This window comes from Bactrocera dorsalis, chromosome 4 (genome assembly GCF_023373825.1).
Source record: "Bactrocera dorsalis isolate Fly_Bdor chromosome 4, ASM2337382v1, whole genome shotgun sequence".
NCBI classification, from domain to species: Eukaryota; Metazoa; Arthropoda; class Insecta; order Diptera; family Tephritidae; genus Bactrocera; species Bactrocera dorsalis.
Genome location: NC_064306.1, coordinates 29,437,952 through 29,458,213, shown reverse-complemented (window position 1 = coordinate 29,458,213; position 20,262 = coordinate 29,437,952). Strand labels below are relative to the sequence as shown.

General features: G+C 36.2%; 1 protein-coding gene across 2 annotated transcripts in view; it reads right to left on the bottom strand.

Moving 5' to 3' along the window:
- The window catches only part of LOC105233925 (irregular chiasm C-roughest protein), a 322,958-nt gene that overhangs the window by 114,816 nt on the left and 187,880 nt on the right, over positions 1–20,262 (bottom strand). For both annotated transcript variants that reach the window (XM_049456253.1, XM_049456252.1), the window contains exon 3: positions 15,326–15,432. The gene's annotated coding sequence lies outside the window, so the exon portion shown is untranslated. The remainder of the gene's footprint in view (positions 1–15,325; positions 15,433–20,262) is intronic.

The following is a 20,262-nucleotide window of genomic DNA, read 5'->3' as shown; positions in this document are numbered from 1 at the left end:
TTTTGTAAGTTTCAAGCAACAATTCTGACATGGAGTTCTGACTTTCAACGTCTTGGCTTCGGTTTATGTGGTAACAAATTTCCTTGATTTTGAATCTATCCGACTGTTTCTACAATTTTGAAAAGTCTGCTTAAGTAACTCCGAAATATTGTGCGAATTTTTCTTGTGTATGGCAACAATCCTCATGGAATCATATTTCCATTCCTCATCTTAAAATTTGTTTGCCCTTCCAGGACGTCTCTTCACAAATCACCAATTTTAAATTATGCAATCCATTTTGAGCACGTTTCTTCAGTTAGAGCATGTTCAGCATAAATTTGAAAAGAACTCCTAGGTAAGGTATTATTGTCTGCCCTTCAAATTATTGACAAATGCTGTGCTCAGTAAGCCCGCAAGGACTGTAGCATATTTCGAATATTGGAAGAGTGGCATAATAATCAAGTTACGCCATCTTTTGACAAACCGCACTACATAGGCTGCTATATATATTTCTGGACTAGGCAACTCTGAGTGTTGCCAGGTGCAATCTGACATTTCCATTGGAAAGTTTGACATTTTTTAGCATAACATCACTCAAAACGTTTTGTCATTTAATCGTGAATTGTTTTATTTACAGGGAATTAAAAAATTCATCTTCGCCAAAAAATGGAATTAACTCGTGAACATTTTCGTGCGATCATTTTTCACAACTTTCGACGTGGATTATCACGACAAGAGTGCATCGATGAACTAAAATCTTTATATGGCTATGAAGCACCATCCTATAGCACTGTGAAAAACTGGTACAACGAATTCAATCGTGGCCGACGCTCGCTCAAAGACGAATTCCGTGAAGGTCGTCCAATAACAGCCGTTGTGCCATCGATGCCGTACGTGAGCTGATAATGCAAGACCGTCATGTAACATACCTTCAGATAGAAGCATGCCTATGCATTTCTCCCACCAGCATACATTCGATATTGCATGAACACCTGGCCGTAAAAAAGGTTTGTTCTCGTTGGATCCCGCACAATTTGACAATCGCCCAAAAAAAGGCTCGTGTGGATTGGTGTAAAGAAATGCTGAAAAAATACGATCGCGGTGCTTCAAAAGACGTTTATAAGATCGTCACAGGTGACAAATCATGGATCTATGCGTATGAGCCCGAAACAAAACAACAATCGGCCATGTGGGTCTCCCAAGACGAGCCAAATCCAACGAATTTAATTATTGGTACACCTCTTAGAGTTTTTGATATTTCCGATTGAGTGTTCCAGAAGAAGACTCTCCACCTATTTAATATTAGCCTGACATGGAAATATCGACTCCAGAATGTCGAATCATCTGAGCTCTTGGTTTTCAAAAAGGCAAAATATATTGCTAGATCCACTATATCTGAAGTTAACGATTTTAAAAAACAGGACCGTTTCTGTCGGATGACAGATGACAATAAAATTCGGTTATTTTTGTTAAAAATATTTTTTTTGAAAAACCACGCTATTATTAGCGGCCATAAGTCATTGTAGGGATTTTTAGCTGTCATCCACGGTATTACAACAGTAGTGGAGGAATAACTAGAGATATAAATATAACCTCAATATTTATAGTTCTAAAATTTTAAAATAATTGGCACAGTCGCCATTTTTAAGCTGCCACACTAGGGACGGTCTTCAGAAAAGGGTACTTCTAAATTTTATTTATTGAATGATCATTAAAGTCGATCATAAAGGTCCATATTACCAAAAAAGTTATCAACAAGTCGGAGTGTGTTTTGTCAGGTTCTATTGCAGTAAAGGAGAAAGGGACATATGGAGACAAATTCGTGGTCTGATGCTTTTCAAATATATTTCCCAGACTATTTTACTCAATAATAAATATTTCTTTTGAATACTTTACTCGATCATTATCAAGCTATCACATATCTACATGATCATACATAACCTCATCCAAAAATAAAAAAACAATTCAATCAGTTCAATTTTCCCTTAAGACGACATGTATTAAAACAATATATTGGATAGTCGAAAGAGTATTTTCGCATTTTGTCAATAGATGACGATGCAGTCGTATATTTCCAGTGCTATTAATCACATTGTGCGATATAGTGTTGGAAGGAGATTTTATGCTTCATTTGATATAATTTCGAGGTTCCATGCTTAAAGAATAAACAGAGAAACTTAAAAAAAAGAGAGCAGAGGTGGAGAGATTTACATAAGTATATGACCCTTTCTAACTGTGTGGTCTCACAGAAGTCTTTAATTTTGATTTTTGTATTTTTTAGTTAACAAGACCAAACAAACAGTTCTATAAAAAAAATTTATACATTTTAGGGTGCACTTTTAGTTCTTAAAATTTCTAGCACTTCCTGCGCATACATATATCTTAGATACAACTAGTATATAATTAACACCGAATTTTAATTCGTGTATTTTAGGTAATTTTCATATTTTACGAGAACGAGACAGGCTTTAACCACTCAGCTCTGTATAACATGTATATTTATGAATCTATGTATGTATGTATGTGAAAAATTAAACACTAATTGTCGGCGTTCTGTCTTTGATTTGCGGCAGCAAAAAGGAAAAATACTAATAACAATAATAATAAAGCAAAGAAAACACAAAGTAAGGAAATATAATTGCAACAAGGTCGTGGCATGTACACAAATACATACACACAAAGAACAAACCAACCGTTGTGTATGTGCGCTGTGTTTGTGTGTGTAAAACACTGTTCCAATTTGATGGACAGGTTTCAAAGTAAAAGTAGGCGCTGTTTATGTAACGAGCCGCACAAATTATGATTTTTCCGGCTTGGACGTGTGGGAATTTTCTAATCTGCGCTGAGGTAGACAAGCACACACACACACGAAGCCATGACGATGCCTTTAACCTCAAGTATTGGCAAGCGTTTAAAGTGCTCATCCCCTAATAATTACACTCAAGTCTGCTTATGTAAGCATACACACGATTGCGCACAACTTACATAACTGCTGAAGATGATCTTTAATCACGGCTAGAAATTTATATAATTTTCACAGTTTCTCACAGGATAATCACAATTGACAAGGTGCTGCCGCATTACAGAATTTATACACAAACATATAGAAATATATACGTACATATATACATATGTAAGTATGAGGAAGCCACTTAAATGATTATATACTTATATATTAATTCATACGAAAACAACTATTTGAGCAAGTGTTGCATGTGGTTTATACATAGTTCCCTGCTGACTTTAAGTTGAGACAGTTAGTACAAGTCTAGGCAATGGGATCTGCAAAGAAAATAATATCTCTGCTAGGAAATTGTGTAGCTTCTCTTTAAGAGGTGTCGGTGAGCATTCAAAGTCTCTTATATAAACAACAGGTTAAAAAAATTTGTTTTCACTAAAATATGAAGCCATGTGTAAAAGTTCACGTAAGTGAGGAAAGTTTTCTGTGTGCCATTAACTTTAATTCGTGGTGGGAGAGAGACTTCGTGGGAGAGAGACCGGTGGATAAATTCAGACGCCATGATAAAACATATCCAAATTGGTTAAGCTGGTCTACGTTGCCAGGGCCCGAATAATGGATATCTGATGTACTATATTCCAGCATAGGAACATTCATCAAGTTACCTGGCTGTCTCCGACGGAAGACACGTTTCCAGTGTTTCAGACGTGCATACGTTCAGAGGTCCCAGCATAGACTCGGAACGCTATTTTTTTCCAGCGAAGGTAAACACTCGCCTCTGTACAGTAAAGAAACGCACGTAAACACAAGGAAGGTTCGACGTTGATATGTTGCAATCACAACAGACAGTGCGGGATGGACTAGACACGGAGAGTTGAAGAGGGTTATCCAGTGACTGGTGTCCAGAGCATACTATAAATACGGAGGGTAAATTTCTCCAGCCTGCTGAATGGCAGAGAAAGCTTAACACCAAAATGTGGTGAACTCGACTGCCCGACCATGAAGAAGTAGAACAAAACGGCGGAGGCCGATGGATTGCCGGCCGAGTTATACAACCACGGCGGCGAAGAATTGATAAGGAGCATGCATCAGCTTCTTTGTAGAATATGGTCGGACGAAAGCATGCCCGACGATTGGAATTTAAGTGTGCTCTGCCAATCCATAAAAAAGGAGACCCCACAATCTGCGCCAACTACCGTGGGATAAGCCTCCTCAACATCGTACATAAGGTTCTATCGAGCGTATTGTGTGAACGATAAAAACCCACCGTCAAGAAACTGATTGGACCTTATTAGTGTGGCTTTAGACCTGGGAAATCAACAACTGACCAGACATTCACCATCCATCAAATCTTGGTAAAGACCTGTGAAAAGAAAATCGACACGCACCGCCTCTTCGCCGGTTTCAAAGCTGCTTTTGACAGCACGAAAAGGAGCTGCCTTTATGCCGCGATGTCTGAATTTGGAGTCCCCCCAAAACTAATACCGCTGTGTAAACTGACGTCGAGCAACACCAAAAACTCCGTCAGGAAGGACACCTCCGAGCCGTTTGATACCAAACGTCTCCCCTCTCCGTTGGAGAGATCAGGTGGAGAAGGACCTGGCTGTACTTGGTATTTCGAATTAGCACCAAATAACGAAAAGGAGAAACGACTGGCGCGCTGTTGTAATCTCAGTAATAACCATCTTACGTGGTGTCTAACAACATGAAGAAAAAGTTTGTTTTTTTTATTACATTCCAGCCATTCAAGCAGCCGTAACCGTGGTGCTGAAGGACACTTCCATAAATTACATAAAAAAAAAACCGATTCCTCTTTCCAAACATTATATTGACTTAATTTGACACAAATTACTGCTTAATGTAACAATCTAATCTCCAAAAAAATTGTTCAGATCGGATTACTATAGCATATAGCTTCCATACAAACTGAACACATAGTTACTAAAAGAAATGCACCTGTGAAGGGTATATAGCTTCGGTGTAGCCGAAGTTAACATTTTTTCTTGTTTTTCAAAGATTCTAAGTAGACAAATTTTTGATTGAAAAAAAAAAATCCGACGGCAGTCGATTTTTTTTAAAGAGCTTTAGACCCAAGACCACGATAGGTTAGATTTGGCTCTTCATAATGTACATACATATATGTATGTATATTCATATGGTATATCTACATATTTATATGGAAATAGATACTTATGTGAATTCTGTAAACTAAGGCAACATTTTAACAAAAAATTATCTGCAAGTGTGATTGCCTTTACATGTAAAGAGGCTTGTCCCAAGCGCAGCAGCAACGCCTGCGCATTTGTTAAGTAAACAAGGGTTCAGCAGTTCAGGCATGAGAGTCAGTGCTGCAATAAAAGGTGCATATAAAGAATGCATACATATACACACATATATATACATATATATAGTATATACCATATATTTATATACGACTGGATGCTGCACGCAAGCGCAGGTTAATGCTATTTCTTTAGAAGAGGAAAAGGCCATAAATGTTGCTAGAAACAATAACAGAAACCGTGTGTCAGCTACCGGAAATGTATGGCATACTAAATGTCGGCATTCTCGTCATTAACTTTACGGCATACAAACATTATAGAAAAACAAGAAAAACAGAAAAAATAGAGCGCAAGTTAAAGCAGTAATTATATGAGAAATAAATAAATAAAACCCGTCTAATCGTGCTTGTGTGTATTTCATGTACTATACACATATGTACATATACATATATTTACACATAGGCATACTTATGTACATACATATATGTATGTGTATGTGTTTAAGAATATTTTTTGAAGTCTAAACTATAATTAAGCGGCCAGTCGATGGTGATTACATTCATATCATTCAATGTGCAAGACAATAAAATTAGTTATAAGGAGCTGAGAAAGTCTGTAACGAGCAGAATCCAGACACAATCAGTCGAGCTGCAGTGAGTGTTGCACGCAATGACATTTTCAAAATCCAAAAGGACGTAGACCAAATGGAAAAATTATGCTCAATCTGCGAAAAAATAATACAAGGGTGTGTTGAAAGTATAATATTTCGGAATTGAGTATTATTATCGATATTCTTCTTAATTTGTAAGATCTTTACAGTACTACCATATTAAAATGAATTTGAAGTACTGCTAATGATTATTAGAAATAAATAACATTTGCATTGAACTGTACCTTATTAAAGTCATAACCCGATAACCATTTGAGGGAACTTAACTTTTTTCTTAACGCTAGATTTCTCTAAATAGTCAATTCTAATAATCGCTTTTAATTGTAATGAAAGCAAATAACGGGTTTTTCCATAGGGACGCTACAAAAGTAAACCAATAGATACAGCAAATGAAGCCATATTTTTCCTACTTTTTTGACATTTCTCTTCAATAAGGTTCGCCATTTCATCGTGGAAAGATATACAATCCAACAACGAGTCGAAATGATTAAAATTTACTACCGAAATTCGGAGTCAGTGGCCTCAACTTTAAGAGCGCTACGTCCAACCGTCCTGTCAGATCAACAATTGAGCGTCTAGTGAAAAAATTTGAATCCGCAGGCACAAAATGTTTCAGGGCCAGTGAGACAAAGAAGTCTCCATTGTGTCGAGAATATTGCTGCCGCTAGCGTATCGTTCTTTTATGACAAATTTCGTGAAAAAATCTTCGCTTACATCCCAACAAGCTCAAATTAACTTAGGAACTGAAGCCGTTTGACCACCAGAATTGTCGTATATCCGTGAATTGGGCTGAGCAACACTGAAAATTAAACGGATTACGATCGAAAAATCACGTTTCGGGCTTGAGGCTCATTTCTGGCTTAATGGCTTCGTCAATAAGCAATATGCGTTATTGGTCAGGCACCAATCCACACGTACTTCATGAGTCACCATTGCTTACCGCAAAAATTACGGTTCGGTGCGATTTATGGGCCGGCGGCGTCATTGGGTCGTGCTTCCTCCGTGATGACCAATACCGGCACTTTACTGCTAATGGGAATCGCTTCCGCTCAATGATAACCGAATATTTTTGGTCCGAATAGAATTATATGGACTTGGATAATATGTGATTTCATAGGATGGCGAATGTCACAATCGATTTATTGAAAACCAAGTTTGGTGAACGTGTTATCTCTCGAAATGGGCCAGTCAATTGGGCGTATCGGTCGTGCGCCGTCAGACTATTTCCTTTAGAGCGATTGATAGACTTGGTACGAATTATTAAGACATTATTAAGAATGCTTTTGATGGGAAATTGCTAATGGACAGAAATACATATTTGATTTCAGAAACATTTGTAAGATCTTTACAGTACTACAAACTCTCTGTGAATCCTTGCCCAAAACATAAAGTTCTAAGTGCCTAGATCTCTGTAGGTTTTATGCCCAAAAAGGGGCTGGTTGCCTCTTCATAAATTACAACGAACCCACAACCATCGATGATTTAAATCACTTATTTGTTTTCAATGCAGGCGCTGTGATATGAGAATTAAAAAACGTACTTAGCTACATATATATTTACATGTTAACTAAAATCCGCCGTAATCACCAGGCTATTACACTTTGTAGCACTCACTCATTTTTGACATGATTGACATTTCTCGGTAATTTTTTTTTTAACTTATCTGCTACATTCTTGAAGCTGCTGCAACACGCTCAATCGTTCTAAACACTACAATTGCATGCGGCATGCAACACCAGCATTGCAACAAGTGCAAACATTTAAATGCCAATGGCGAAAGATGAGTTTTGAGAGAGCGACAAAAATGAGTTGGGAAAAACTTAGTGAAGTGGATAATTTACAGTCGTTTAAACCGAACAGCAACAACAACAACAATAGTCAACGCAGATATTCAAAGCAACATTAAGAGCTAAGTACTTCAATAATCACTTGGCGGGACAGACATTTCGACAAACCTACACCAGCACACAGGCAGAAACATAATCGCTTAACAAATTGTCGCGTCTCGTTTGCGAGCTGACAAGCATGCCACATGCAGGTTCTTCACTCCAATCACTTTCTTCACTCCACCGATGCCCAACTGCTCGGCTGCCAAATGCTAGCAGCAAGTATTTTCCCAGCCGCAGCAAAATACTTTCAATTAAATTGAAGAAAAAAGATTTTTCGCTTGAAACTGAAATTCGAACGCAAGAAGAAGTGATTTGGTTTTATTTAAAAGCGACAGAGTTTAGTTGTTTCATATAAAGTGTTGCAGTTGGCTTCATTCAATTTTACAAAACTGTTTTCTGCGTAAACTCGCGACATTCCTTTGCCATTACGCGTCCGCGTTAGCGCTGTGCCCCGTCAATGTTAATGAATTTCTTGCACTTTTCATTAAATTTTATTTTTGTTTTTGTTTCTACCAGCGTTTTTTCACTCGCGCACTAAATGCTGCCGCTCAATGGACGGACACTAAAATGCGCACACACACACATTCACAAAAGCCGATATTGCCTCAATATAGTCCATATGTGCCACACATGTGTGACCGTGAAGTTGCCACAGATGTACACTTTACCGTTGCAGAGTGCACACATATGTACAAATGTATGTATTATATGATTCAATGAAAAGTGAAAAACAAAGCCACGCCAGTATTTAAAAAAAGACATAACAGTGTAAAATACCATTTGTTCTGACTCCACCAAAAGGCTATCCAAAAATAGTCTACATTTCAGCGTCTAGTCGCGCAAGTGCAAATAAGTGCAAAAACTATAAGACAGCTATGTAAGCACACACACACATACATATATACATATCAGCGCCTTGTGTATGACCTTGTGTACGTCTGCTTTTGAACTCGGACAGGATGTCGGCTGCATTTTTGTGCCGTCGCATACCAGACAGCTGACAGTACCGCGTCGCAAGGAGCTCAGAAGCTTGCTTGTTCTTTTGAGTTTAAAAATGATACTAGAAACAGCAATCGAGAATTTAAGCGAGTTTTAATTGATTTAAATATGTACTTGTATATATGTAAGTCCTTAGATTAAAACACCAAGTTTGCCGGAGGGAATAAGTTTGACACGAAGATTGTAACACCCAGAAAAAAACGTAGAAGATCGTATAATGTATATACATACACATATGTTTATATTAATGATCAGCATAACGAGCTGACACGATTTAGCCATGTCCAATTTTCAGTTTATCCGTCCATCTGTTTACATATTCGCGAACTAGTACCTCAATTTTTGAGATATCCGTCTGAAATGTAGTTCACGAAATTTTCTCCCCAATAAGCTATTAATTTGTTACAACCGATATTGGACCACTATAACTTATCGCTGTCATATAAGCTTAACGATCGGCATGAAGTCCTAGAATGGGAAACCTTTTTATTTCACTAGTTATCTTCACGAAAATTTTCATAGATTATTGCCCAATGCAAAAGTACGAAGAAATGCGATGTCGACGAAAAAACAGAATTTTTGAAAAGAGTGGGGCAATGCAATTAATTTTTTTTCGCCGAGGTACTATTGACATTCCCCATTTAGACATGCATTAGTTAAAAAAATTATATCACAAGTTCCTTTTGCCTCACTGACTTCCAATGCTTTTAAACTTTGACAAATGTTGTTTGTCTAAAGTCCAAGTTCTCAAGTGGTGATTTGGAACTCAGTAGAAGAAGAGAGTTCAGTTGTCGTACATTTAGAGAACCGAATGGAAACGGGAATGGATTTTTATGAATACCGATTTTACTCATTTTTGGCATAAGGACACATTATTAGCAAAAGAACATTTTTTCAGTTTTATTAGCTAATTATTATCAGTCTTAGCGATTGAACCATTTACGCTAAAAAGTCAGCCATTAGCATCCACATATACGGTAACTGACGAAATTGATTAGTTATAGTTCGATTTCAATAATTATGATATAAATATTAGAAGTATTTAAAAAGCAGCCGTGGTCGTATTCGGATTTCGCCAAACCATAAGAAAACAATGTCAATATAATTTTATGTGCCAAAATTGGTTTAAGTTGGTCAAGTAGTCCTTGAAATATATGATTTCACCCAGAGGTAAGAGTTCTCATGCCCTGACCCATTTTCTCCTCTTTAATGCCCTCCCTAACAAATGCTAATGGCGCATTTCACAATAAATAAATAATTATTCAAAATACTTGGAAATCTGTTAATTCTCTTTTGAAGGAAATGCTGAGAGAAATAAAAAAAATTGTTTCTTAAATTTGGTTCTTAAAATTTGATGAAAAAAAGAAACAAAATACCAGCACCACCCGATTAAATTGCTTCCAACTATTATACGAATTGCCAGGCATTCATTGATCGAAAAGACAGCATTAAGATAGCTGACTAGCTCAAGGCTAGAGCGATGGTGAAAAACCGTTTTAAGGTAATTACCAACGTAAGGCTCGTTTATACATAATTCGCCAAATAATATGAACATTTCACCATCGATAAAACCAAAATTAATCGAATAAGATCAGATGGGCTCTCATCGACATGGATTGATAAATAGACTTGGTGTATATGTACCAAATAACGAATTTCAAAGGTGGTTCACTGTTGGTTTGAGGATCTTTTCGGGGAAATTAGCTGGATATACTTCGTCGGAGCGATGATTTAATGCGTGACACAGCTTATATTGATACTCTGGACGATCCATATCTTCCAAATATGGATACAATCGCACTCGAACGTAGACAAGCAGATATTTTCATGCAGCATAACGATCCGAAACATACCCCAAATTTCCAAATCGTGGTTTTGAGATAGTGGGATCAAATTGCTTAACACCCAGTGTCTAATCATTTAAGCCCCATTAAACACTTTTGAAACATTATAAATAGGAAAAAGTTTGCCGAAAACGAAACCCCAAAGTCTGTGAATGAATTGTAAGAGCGCGTTCCTAGAAGTCCAAATATTATAGAGAATTTAATAAATAGTATGCCAAAGAGGATGTAGTGTGTGTGTGGTGACACAAAATACTTTTACTATATCTATATATATGTAACTATATCTTTTTGAAATTAAAAATTGAATACCCCTTTGATGTATTCATACTTTATCTCATTTAAAGTGTCTAATTAAATTAAAATTTTTAAGTGATAAGAGAAAGTTGTTTTTTCGTGAATAGTTTTGTCTTCTACTGTTGACATAATACTGTAGGCAAATACTTGTATAGTAAGACTTTTTAATTTAAATTTCGGGCGAAAACCCAATTGTTGAAATTTTTTTTTTCTAGACTGGTATTACTTTCAGTGATATCTGTGCCAAATGACACATCAAAATAATGAGTAATGTTCAGTGTTCACGTGTTTCGTTTTGGATTGGTACAAATTAAGCAAGGAGTGTCGAGATCGATTTGGCGACAAACCACGTCCGCCCTGGCCAATACCATCAACCGATGATCAACTCGTCAATAAAATAAATGAATTGGTGCTTGAAAATCGAGATTAAGAGATACAATATTATCGAGATCATACTGTCGTCATTGGAATATCGGACGAATCAGTGAAAACCATTTTAAAACATAATTTGGGCCGAAGAAAAGTGAATGCAGAATTGGTTCCAAAATCATTCAATTTTTTCGAAAAACAGCTTCGCGTTAACGTCTGTGAAATAATATTTTCACACTATCGGATTGTCATGAAACGTATTATTCCTGGCGATGAGTCTTGGATCTATGGTTACGACGCGGAAACAGATAATCAATTGGCCGAATATCCTGGCAAAGGTGAGAAGAAGCCGAAAAACCACTTCAAAGCAGGTCAAAAATCAAGGTTATGTTGACAGTTTTCCTCGATTATTGAGGTGTGATCCACTCCAAATTTCTTCCGACCGGCAAACTTGTCAACAAGGAATACCATTTAACCATTATGCGTGGTTTTCGCGAGGCTACTCGTAACAAGAGGTCGAAACTATGGGCCCACAACTCTTAGTTAGGACTTTAACGACTGTCGTTAATGTTAAAACTATGAACAAAGTCTTATTATTTTCTGCTCAAGTAGGAGAAAAATACATTTTAGCAATATGTTGCGAGTGTATGCCATGTAACTTTTAATGTTCAGAGTGATTGGTTGAAAACTTTTCAAATTTACCTGTACGAATGTACAATAAAGTGGTTCAAAAAAAACGCATTTGAAACCGTCGCTTACTCGCGGCCTGAAAGATAGCTACTGGCTTTAATGGCTTACAACAATGAAAAGACTGGAATTTTCAATTCTTAATAGTTTTACAAATAATTTTTGCGAAAAAACAGATTTTTATACCATCTAACTCATTTCCCCTTTAACCCTTTATAGCATCATGTGACAGATATGTTACAAACCCTTTTAGAGGGTACAAAACATAGGAAAATTAATTTTTCCCTTTTTAGTATGATGTAGCAGCACTGTCACACTCCGTATTTTTCAATTTTAAAATTCTCTGGTTTTTTATGTATTGGCATCACTTATTAAACGGTATTTTCTTTTTCGCTGTGGTAAAGTTAGTGAATGCCCGTGCTTGCTATTACCGAAAAGATAAAAATAAGAAAATTTTCAGTGTTTTAATAAAATATTTAGTGGAAAAGTCCAGGTAAGTTCACTATTATGTTTAATTTCTATAAGATAATACGAAAAATGTTCACTAATACAATATATAGTGAAGTTTAGGTTTGTACCATTTCTGTAACATTGAGTAAAGAGGGTCACTAAAAATTTGTTTGTGTTGATTTCTTATATACTTCACCAGAATGGCGTCTCGTAACTTATCTGCTGATAAAATTCTTGAAGAGTTGATGAATTGTAAGAGTAGTGAAAATGGGTTCGAAACTGACGATAATAGCGTTACAGATCCCGATATTGATCCTGAGGGCGATATAAGTTCAGACTTTGAACTCGATTGTGAGCAAAATGACGCTCTTTTGGAAAACGAAAGGGAAGATATTGACGTTCGCTTAGAGGAATCAGCCATGCCTACAAATGCCAGTCAGAAAGGATCGTCACATCGCCCTAAACCAAAAATGAATGTAGTCTGGAAGAAAAGAAATATTGAACTAAACGAACATCAAATACGTTTCACTGGAAAGGAGGAACTGCCTACTGTTTTTTTGGATTTGGAAACACCCATACAGTTTTTCCTAAAAATATTTCCTCTTGAATTAATCAAAGATATTGCGCAACAAACAAACAAGCAAAGAATCCCAACAATAGTTTCCATGTATCCGTAATCGACGTTCAACAATTTATTGCGATAACATACATGATGTCTTTGGTGCACCACTCGAGAGTGACGAAACATTGGAATAACGAAATCAGTACACCTTTCATAAAGGAAACAATGGCAGCGAATAAGTTTGAAAAATTGAGACAATGTATTCACGTTAATGACAATTCTAAGATGCTTTGTCGTGATAATCTCCAAGCTGATAGACTTTTTAAAATTCGACCAATATTGGCAAAACTAAACGAAACTTGCAAAAAAATTCCGCTACAAAGTCAGCTATGTGTAGATGAGCAAATTTGCTCCACCAAAGCTCGACATAACCTAAAACGATATAACCGTAAAAAGCCGAAAAAATGGGGATTTAAAATAATTGTACTTTGCGACACTAACGGATTCGCGTATAGTTTTGAAGTGGAATCTGGAACAGAAAATATTTTGAAACCCGGAGAACCAGATTTAGGTGTTGCTTCAAATGTTGTCATGAGACTGGCCAGAAATATTCCAAAGAACCAAAACTATAAACTTTATTTCGACAACTATTTCACGTCGTTGTAACTTATAGAATACTTGACCAAGGAAGGAATTCTTAGTTTAGGAACAATACGACGAAATAGGATACCTGACTGTAAACTGCCAACAGATAAGGATATTTCAAAAAAGAGCCGTGGTCACAGCGTAGAATACTATCACTTTTTAGACCTTGCAATGTCTAATGTTTGGCTCTTATACAAAAGAGCTCATAAAAAAAAAATTAGAGGGCAATCAGTTGTCATCTGCTGATTTTCGTTTAGAAGTTGCCACGGTGTTGTGCAAATTGGGTACAAAGTCCCCTATGAAACGAAGAGGAATTGAAGCGGAGATACAATCTAAAAAGCATAAGGGCCCAGCCCAACATGTTCCTCCTAGTTCATTCACGAAATACAAATATTATTATCTAATTAGCTTAGAGGCGTTGTTACATAACGTGACATATCTGTCACATACCCTTTTTTGTTGTTTTTTACCCAAAAAAAAAATTGTTTAAACTATAAAACTATCCGAAATCTATTAGAAACGATACAGTTTTTCCGTTTTTACTTAGTTGAGTTATAAAGGGTTAAGTATGCATATGCACTTATATAATCACAGCCAAACTCGGAATACTCATTTCAAGCGAAATTTTAGCAATTCAGCAAAATTATGATTTAAAGGCTGACCATGTTAAATACCGGCGTACGCGTTACAGTTCGACTGCATATTCAATTAATATGAAACGCATTCATAGCACAATTGTAATTATTGACATAAACAGCTGTTGCAACATGTTCGGTGGCAAAATCAACAAAAACAAAAATGCGCTGTTGACATTTGCCATCAAAAGTCCGGGCCAATATTTGAAACAAAAAAGCAGCGAACTTTTCCAATATTTAATTTAAAAATTAATGCGCTGGAAATACAGGCATATGCACATACATACATACATACATACATACATTTATTGCATGCTGCAGCTAGTCATAAATGCGATATCATGTCGCGGGTGTGTTAATATCGAGCAGCGGGCGGGTTATGTGAGTGAATGTCATAACAATATTTATTCACACGGTGATTACATTTCAATTAAAAATGCCTTTGTTTGGTTTAAAGCCGGCAAGCGCCAGGCAATCGTAACAAAACTATTTATAACTGTACATATGAATGTACAAGTATATGCAACTAAAGCATTGCTCGAAAAAATTCAATTTAAAAGCTTGCGCATTAATTCCGACTGACTCTTATGTATTTTCGTTTTTCCTGCGATACGCGCTCGTTAGTTTATGCATTGTTTGAAAATCCGCAAACAAATTGATTTCGGCTGTGACTTTAGTTTTTCACGTGTTTTACATTTTCCGATTTTTGCTATTACGATGCATTTTTAATTTTTGGTATTACTGTTATGGCTAGCATCGCTCAAGCAAAAAGGACTATTGTAAACATTATCATCTGTTTTAGCGCAAAAACTATTGCACTCTGCAATGTTATATATTTGACAAAAAATTTAAAATATCCAGACTTGATTCAAACACCCTTGACATTTTCGGTATTATTTTAATATTTAAATAGGATAATGGCACTTGCAAGTTGTGCACTTTAGTTTTATTTAAAATCTGTCTGAGTCCCACTCGGCGCTATTACTTGTATGTCTGTATGTAAATGTTTGTAGTACATAAAAATATAATAAACACATATAAAAAGATGATTTGCTACTCACTTTGGTGCCATCATTTATTTGCTTTGCAATATCCATAATTTTTTCATTCCACTGCTTTTGACTTTGTTGTGTAAATATATCGATTTCCGCCAGTCGTTTTTTAAAATCTGTAGGACAGAAAAGAGGATTGAAACATATTGCAGGTTTATGGATTTGTAATAATGTAATAAAGTTATTTTGAGTTTTTTTTAACTATTATACATATAATGCATAAAAAAATATAGGATTGAAAATAAATTAATCTAGATTTTTAATCTTTAATCCCAGCATCGGCATCTAATTTTTATTCCACAAATTTTGAATAAAAACTAATTTGATTCTACACCTTTTAGAAGCAGAGCACATTATCAACAGGAAAAATGTTCTCTGAATTTTAGCAAGATACCTCGCAGACTGATTTATGTAAATTTTTGTTAAAAAATCATCCATAGGCACTGATAACCTCACAATCGGTTTATAGGAAATTTTTAGAAGAGAAGTGTAACTGTCTGAGGTCACTATTAATCCTCAACTTTATCCACATGCCTTCATTGGAGGCTGATTTTTGTATTGAAAAGTGAAAAAATCAGATAAAATTAAAATTTTATTTCAACATAACGTTTGTATGTCTAGTGTTTGTTTGGTTATTATTTGGTTACGAGGGCTGCTATATATAATTCTGGCCTAATCATGAAAATAGGAATATTTATCAACGAAAATGGTTTTATTGTTTTATACACTTTTGCATGCGCTCAAACCAATTTTCGAAGCACTTTTTCCACTCCGATTGAGACACCTCCAAAACCTCGTTTTTTAATGCTTCAACAGCGACTTCTGGCGACGAAAATCGTTGACCACGCATTATTTTCTTGATGTGTGGGAATAAAAAGAAGTCATTGGGTGCCAAGTCAGGGGTGTACGGCGGATGACCCATCAATTCGACGTTTTGGCCGGTCAAAAAGGCGCTGGTTTGAGCCGATGTGTGAGAGCTCGCACTGTCATGGTACACAATGATTCGTCTTCTCTTGTTCGTTTTTCGAATTTCTCCGAAGAATTCAGGCAAACAAATGATTGTGTCCCACTCAGAATTGACCGTCCTACGTTGTTCAAGCAAAACAGTCGCCACATGATCAGTTTTGCCGAAGAAACAGGCGACCATTTACTTCGAAGTGCTTCTTCCACGAACAACTTTCGTTGGATTTGGTTGGTCTTGGAAGACCCACACGGTCGATAGCTGTTTTGTTTCGGGCTCATACGCATAGATCCATGATTCGTCACCTGTAACGATTTTATAAACGTCTTTTGAAGCACCGCGATCGTATTTTTTCAGCATTTCTTTACACCAATCCACACGAGCCTTTTTTTGAGCGATTGTCAAATTGTGCGGGATCCAACGAGAACAAACCTTTTTTACGGCCAGGTGTTCATGCAATATCGAATGTATGCTGGTGGGAGAAATGCATAGGCATGCCTCTATCTGAAGGTATGTTACATGACGGTCTTGCATTATCAGTTCACGTACGGCATCGATGTTTTCTGGCACAACGGCTGTTTTTGGACGACCTTCACGGAATTCGTCTTTGAGCGAGCGCCGGCCACGATTGAATTCGTTGTACCAGTTTTTCACAGTGCTATAGGATGGTGCTTCATAGCCATACAAAGATTTTAGTTCATCGATGCACTCTTGTCGTGATAATCCACGTCGAAAGTTGTGAAAAATGATCGCACGAAAATGTTCACGAGTTAATTCCATTTTTTGGCCGAGATGAATTTTTTAATTCCCTGTAAAAAAAAACAATTCACGATTAAATGACAAAACGTTCTGAGTGATGTTATGCTAAAAACTGTCAGACTTTCCAATGGAAATGTCAGATTGCACCTGGCAACACTTAGCGTTGCCTAGGCCAGAAATATATATAGCAGCCCTCGTACATTCTTTCATTGATTTTATTCTGGTTTGGCCCATCGTTATTAACTTGCACTCTTGAGTAAAATTTAAATAATCCTGAAATTTTCTATTTTTAATTTTGGTTTCATGATTCATTAGTGATATTAACCTTTCATAAAAATAATATTAAAGACCAACTATTCGCTTTAAAAATTAATATTTTAAGACCCGAAAAACATAAGCCGTTTGGCTTATGAATTTTTACAAAAACTAAGGTCAACTGTTCCCTGTATTAAAAATTTCCATTGTGCTTATACTACAAGCTTTCTCCTTATTACTTGTATGGGTGCCGGATATAGTCAAATCGCGGGAAACTTTAAAGTCGATTAGTTTTCTTCGGATGGCACCCTTATCTTAATTTCATCCGATTGAAAGCAAGTCGGTTGCACAATATCCTCTTGCGTTCAAGCACTAAACTTATGCACCTACATTTGGCTGGCGCTGGACAACAAAGAGAACTGCGAGATTATTCAGAGCTAAAGTGAACCGTAAGAGGCGCTCCGAACTACTTGTAAAGTCCGAAAGATTCATTCGCGATGTTCTTTGTCAAAGCTGTATGGAGGAAGCAAAGTGAAATCATCTTGCATTGCTTATTGCCAGACCGAGGTTGGAATTTCTCGATACACACACCTTTGGAAAACATAGCGAAGTGACTGGGATTGATATTAACCGTCTTAATAAATCTGTGGTAAACTCAAATTGTTTCGTCGATCTATGAGTTGAGGTACATTAAGGAAATTTTTGGGTAACTCAAAAAACAAATATCTGTCCAGGGGAGGGTAATCGATTTTTAGATCAACTCTACGATCTAATCGCAAATAAAAATGATAAATGATAAAAGGACATCATAACCGAAAATTCACAGTTTTTTTACGTAGAAAGGCAATCAACGAACTGTTTGGGCATGTGGCTCTTACTACTTGGTCTGATTATAAGGATTGTACCTCCAAATGCATATTCAAGGTTCAGCGAAGAGGTAGAATATTATAGTAGAGTCCGAAAATAGTACGGTATTTGCAATATACCTATGGAGATTTCTTCCCTGTGAAAGTTTCCACCTTGTAAACTTAACTTATTCATAAATTTTCAAACTTCCTTAACTGCATTTCGCATAACATGCATTCACATCTTATCTACTTTAGTTGATGCTTTCATAAATTTAAAAAAAATATTTTACATTTGACAGATGCTCATATCTCATTTTTACAGGTTATTTTGCGATGCCTCGCCTATGAAATATTGCATTTGCATACCTGCACATAAATAGAAATATTATTTGCAACAAAAAGAAATAATAAATATATAACTAATCAATGCATAACAAATCGGCAATGAATTACAAGCTGTGCACAAATTCTAAGCAAACTTAATGTATCTATTAGAATTTTGCAATAAATAAACTTTCTAAACCACACGTGTTTGTAATTTGTTGTTACTGTTGTAGTTCTAACTGCGTATGGTTATCAGGAAGACGTATGGCATAGCACTGTTTGCAGACGATAGTATTGGCAATTTATTGGTTATGGCCGAAATGTGTTATTCATATTTTTTTGTTATGCAATTTTGTATTTTGTTGGGTTTTTTTCAAAGCAAAACAAATTTCTAGTTAGGCATATAGGTAAATATACCTAAATGTATGTTTGTATATGCTTGAAATACACTTCGACAGAAATTTTCAAAAATACTGCTTGGAGTTCTATGTATGTACCTGCCCTGCAGGGTAGCACATCAATTTTGTAGGAGTTTCTCATTAGCACATTTACAATGAAAATCTGAAACTTGTGAGAAATAATGTGAGTAATACATACTCTCTCCCAAATTGCGAAAGCATTGCGATGCCGACCTAGGTTAGGTAGCTGTTCACAAGAAAGGTGGTGTAAATCGGGGCTTTGTCGTGGTACAACTTCCAATCGGCTGCGATGTCTTCTCGGACCCGATTGACCCTTCGTTTGACTCTCATGAGAACTTTCGCATTAAACTTGACGTTGACGGTTTGTCAAGAGGAATAAATTCATAGTGGACGATGGCAGTCCTTTTACTTTCCCGACAAACCCTGTATACCGCATCAGCTGAAACGATCTAACCTCGAAAATAGAATTTTCCCTTTAAAAACGAGTCAGCTGTTTGCTCTCCTTCAATGCAGTATTGGCAGACACGATATTTTGTAGTAATTAAAAATTGACTTGAAAATATTTGAACTATTCCTAACTCATTGAAAATCACAGTCGAATAATTAATAGTTATACTATTTTATACAGTTGCTACAGATAATAATAGTTTTTTCAATAACAGTTGTTTATACCACCTAAAGTTAAGCGAGGTAGATAAAGGGTTATACATATGTTTATAAATGAATAGGATGGCGAGACGAGTTGAGTTCAGAGTGACCGTCTGTCAAATGTGAAAAAAGAGTAGAACTGATTTCTACTTTGACACTATAATCATAGCGATACATTGTTAAGAACGATAGGTACTGAGCGATCTGTACCATGAATAGTGTACGTATATTAAGTTCAAGTTTTTAACAGCCAGAAAGAGAACCCGGGTATGTACAGAATGATCAACGTAACGAGCAGAGTCGATTAAGCAATGTCTTTGTCTACCAAGAAGCTTTTCATTTGTTTGAAAAGTTTCACTAATCAACTTCACTTAATTTGACATAGATTATTGTCTGCGGCAACAGCAATATCACCGAAAAAATTTAGTACATCGGACCACTGTTGACTATACTATATAGAATTAACTGATATTCAAACTCACCGACCAAAATCCAAATAGAAATCTTTATAAAAACGTGGCTAGAAGAAACTGGTTATATAGATAGATATACATATAGCAGATAAGTAGTAGTTATAAGAAATTCACAATGAAAGAAATTATTCCTTCGCTGCAGCCGAATTCAACTTTTTTTGTGTTTTAATAAAAAATGCCTTTTTCGGAATTATTATACGGAAATATTCCAAAATTGAATACTAGACCCAAGCGTTTTAACGGTGAAAATTGTATTTCC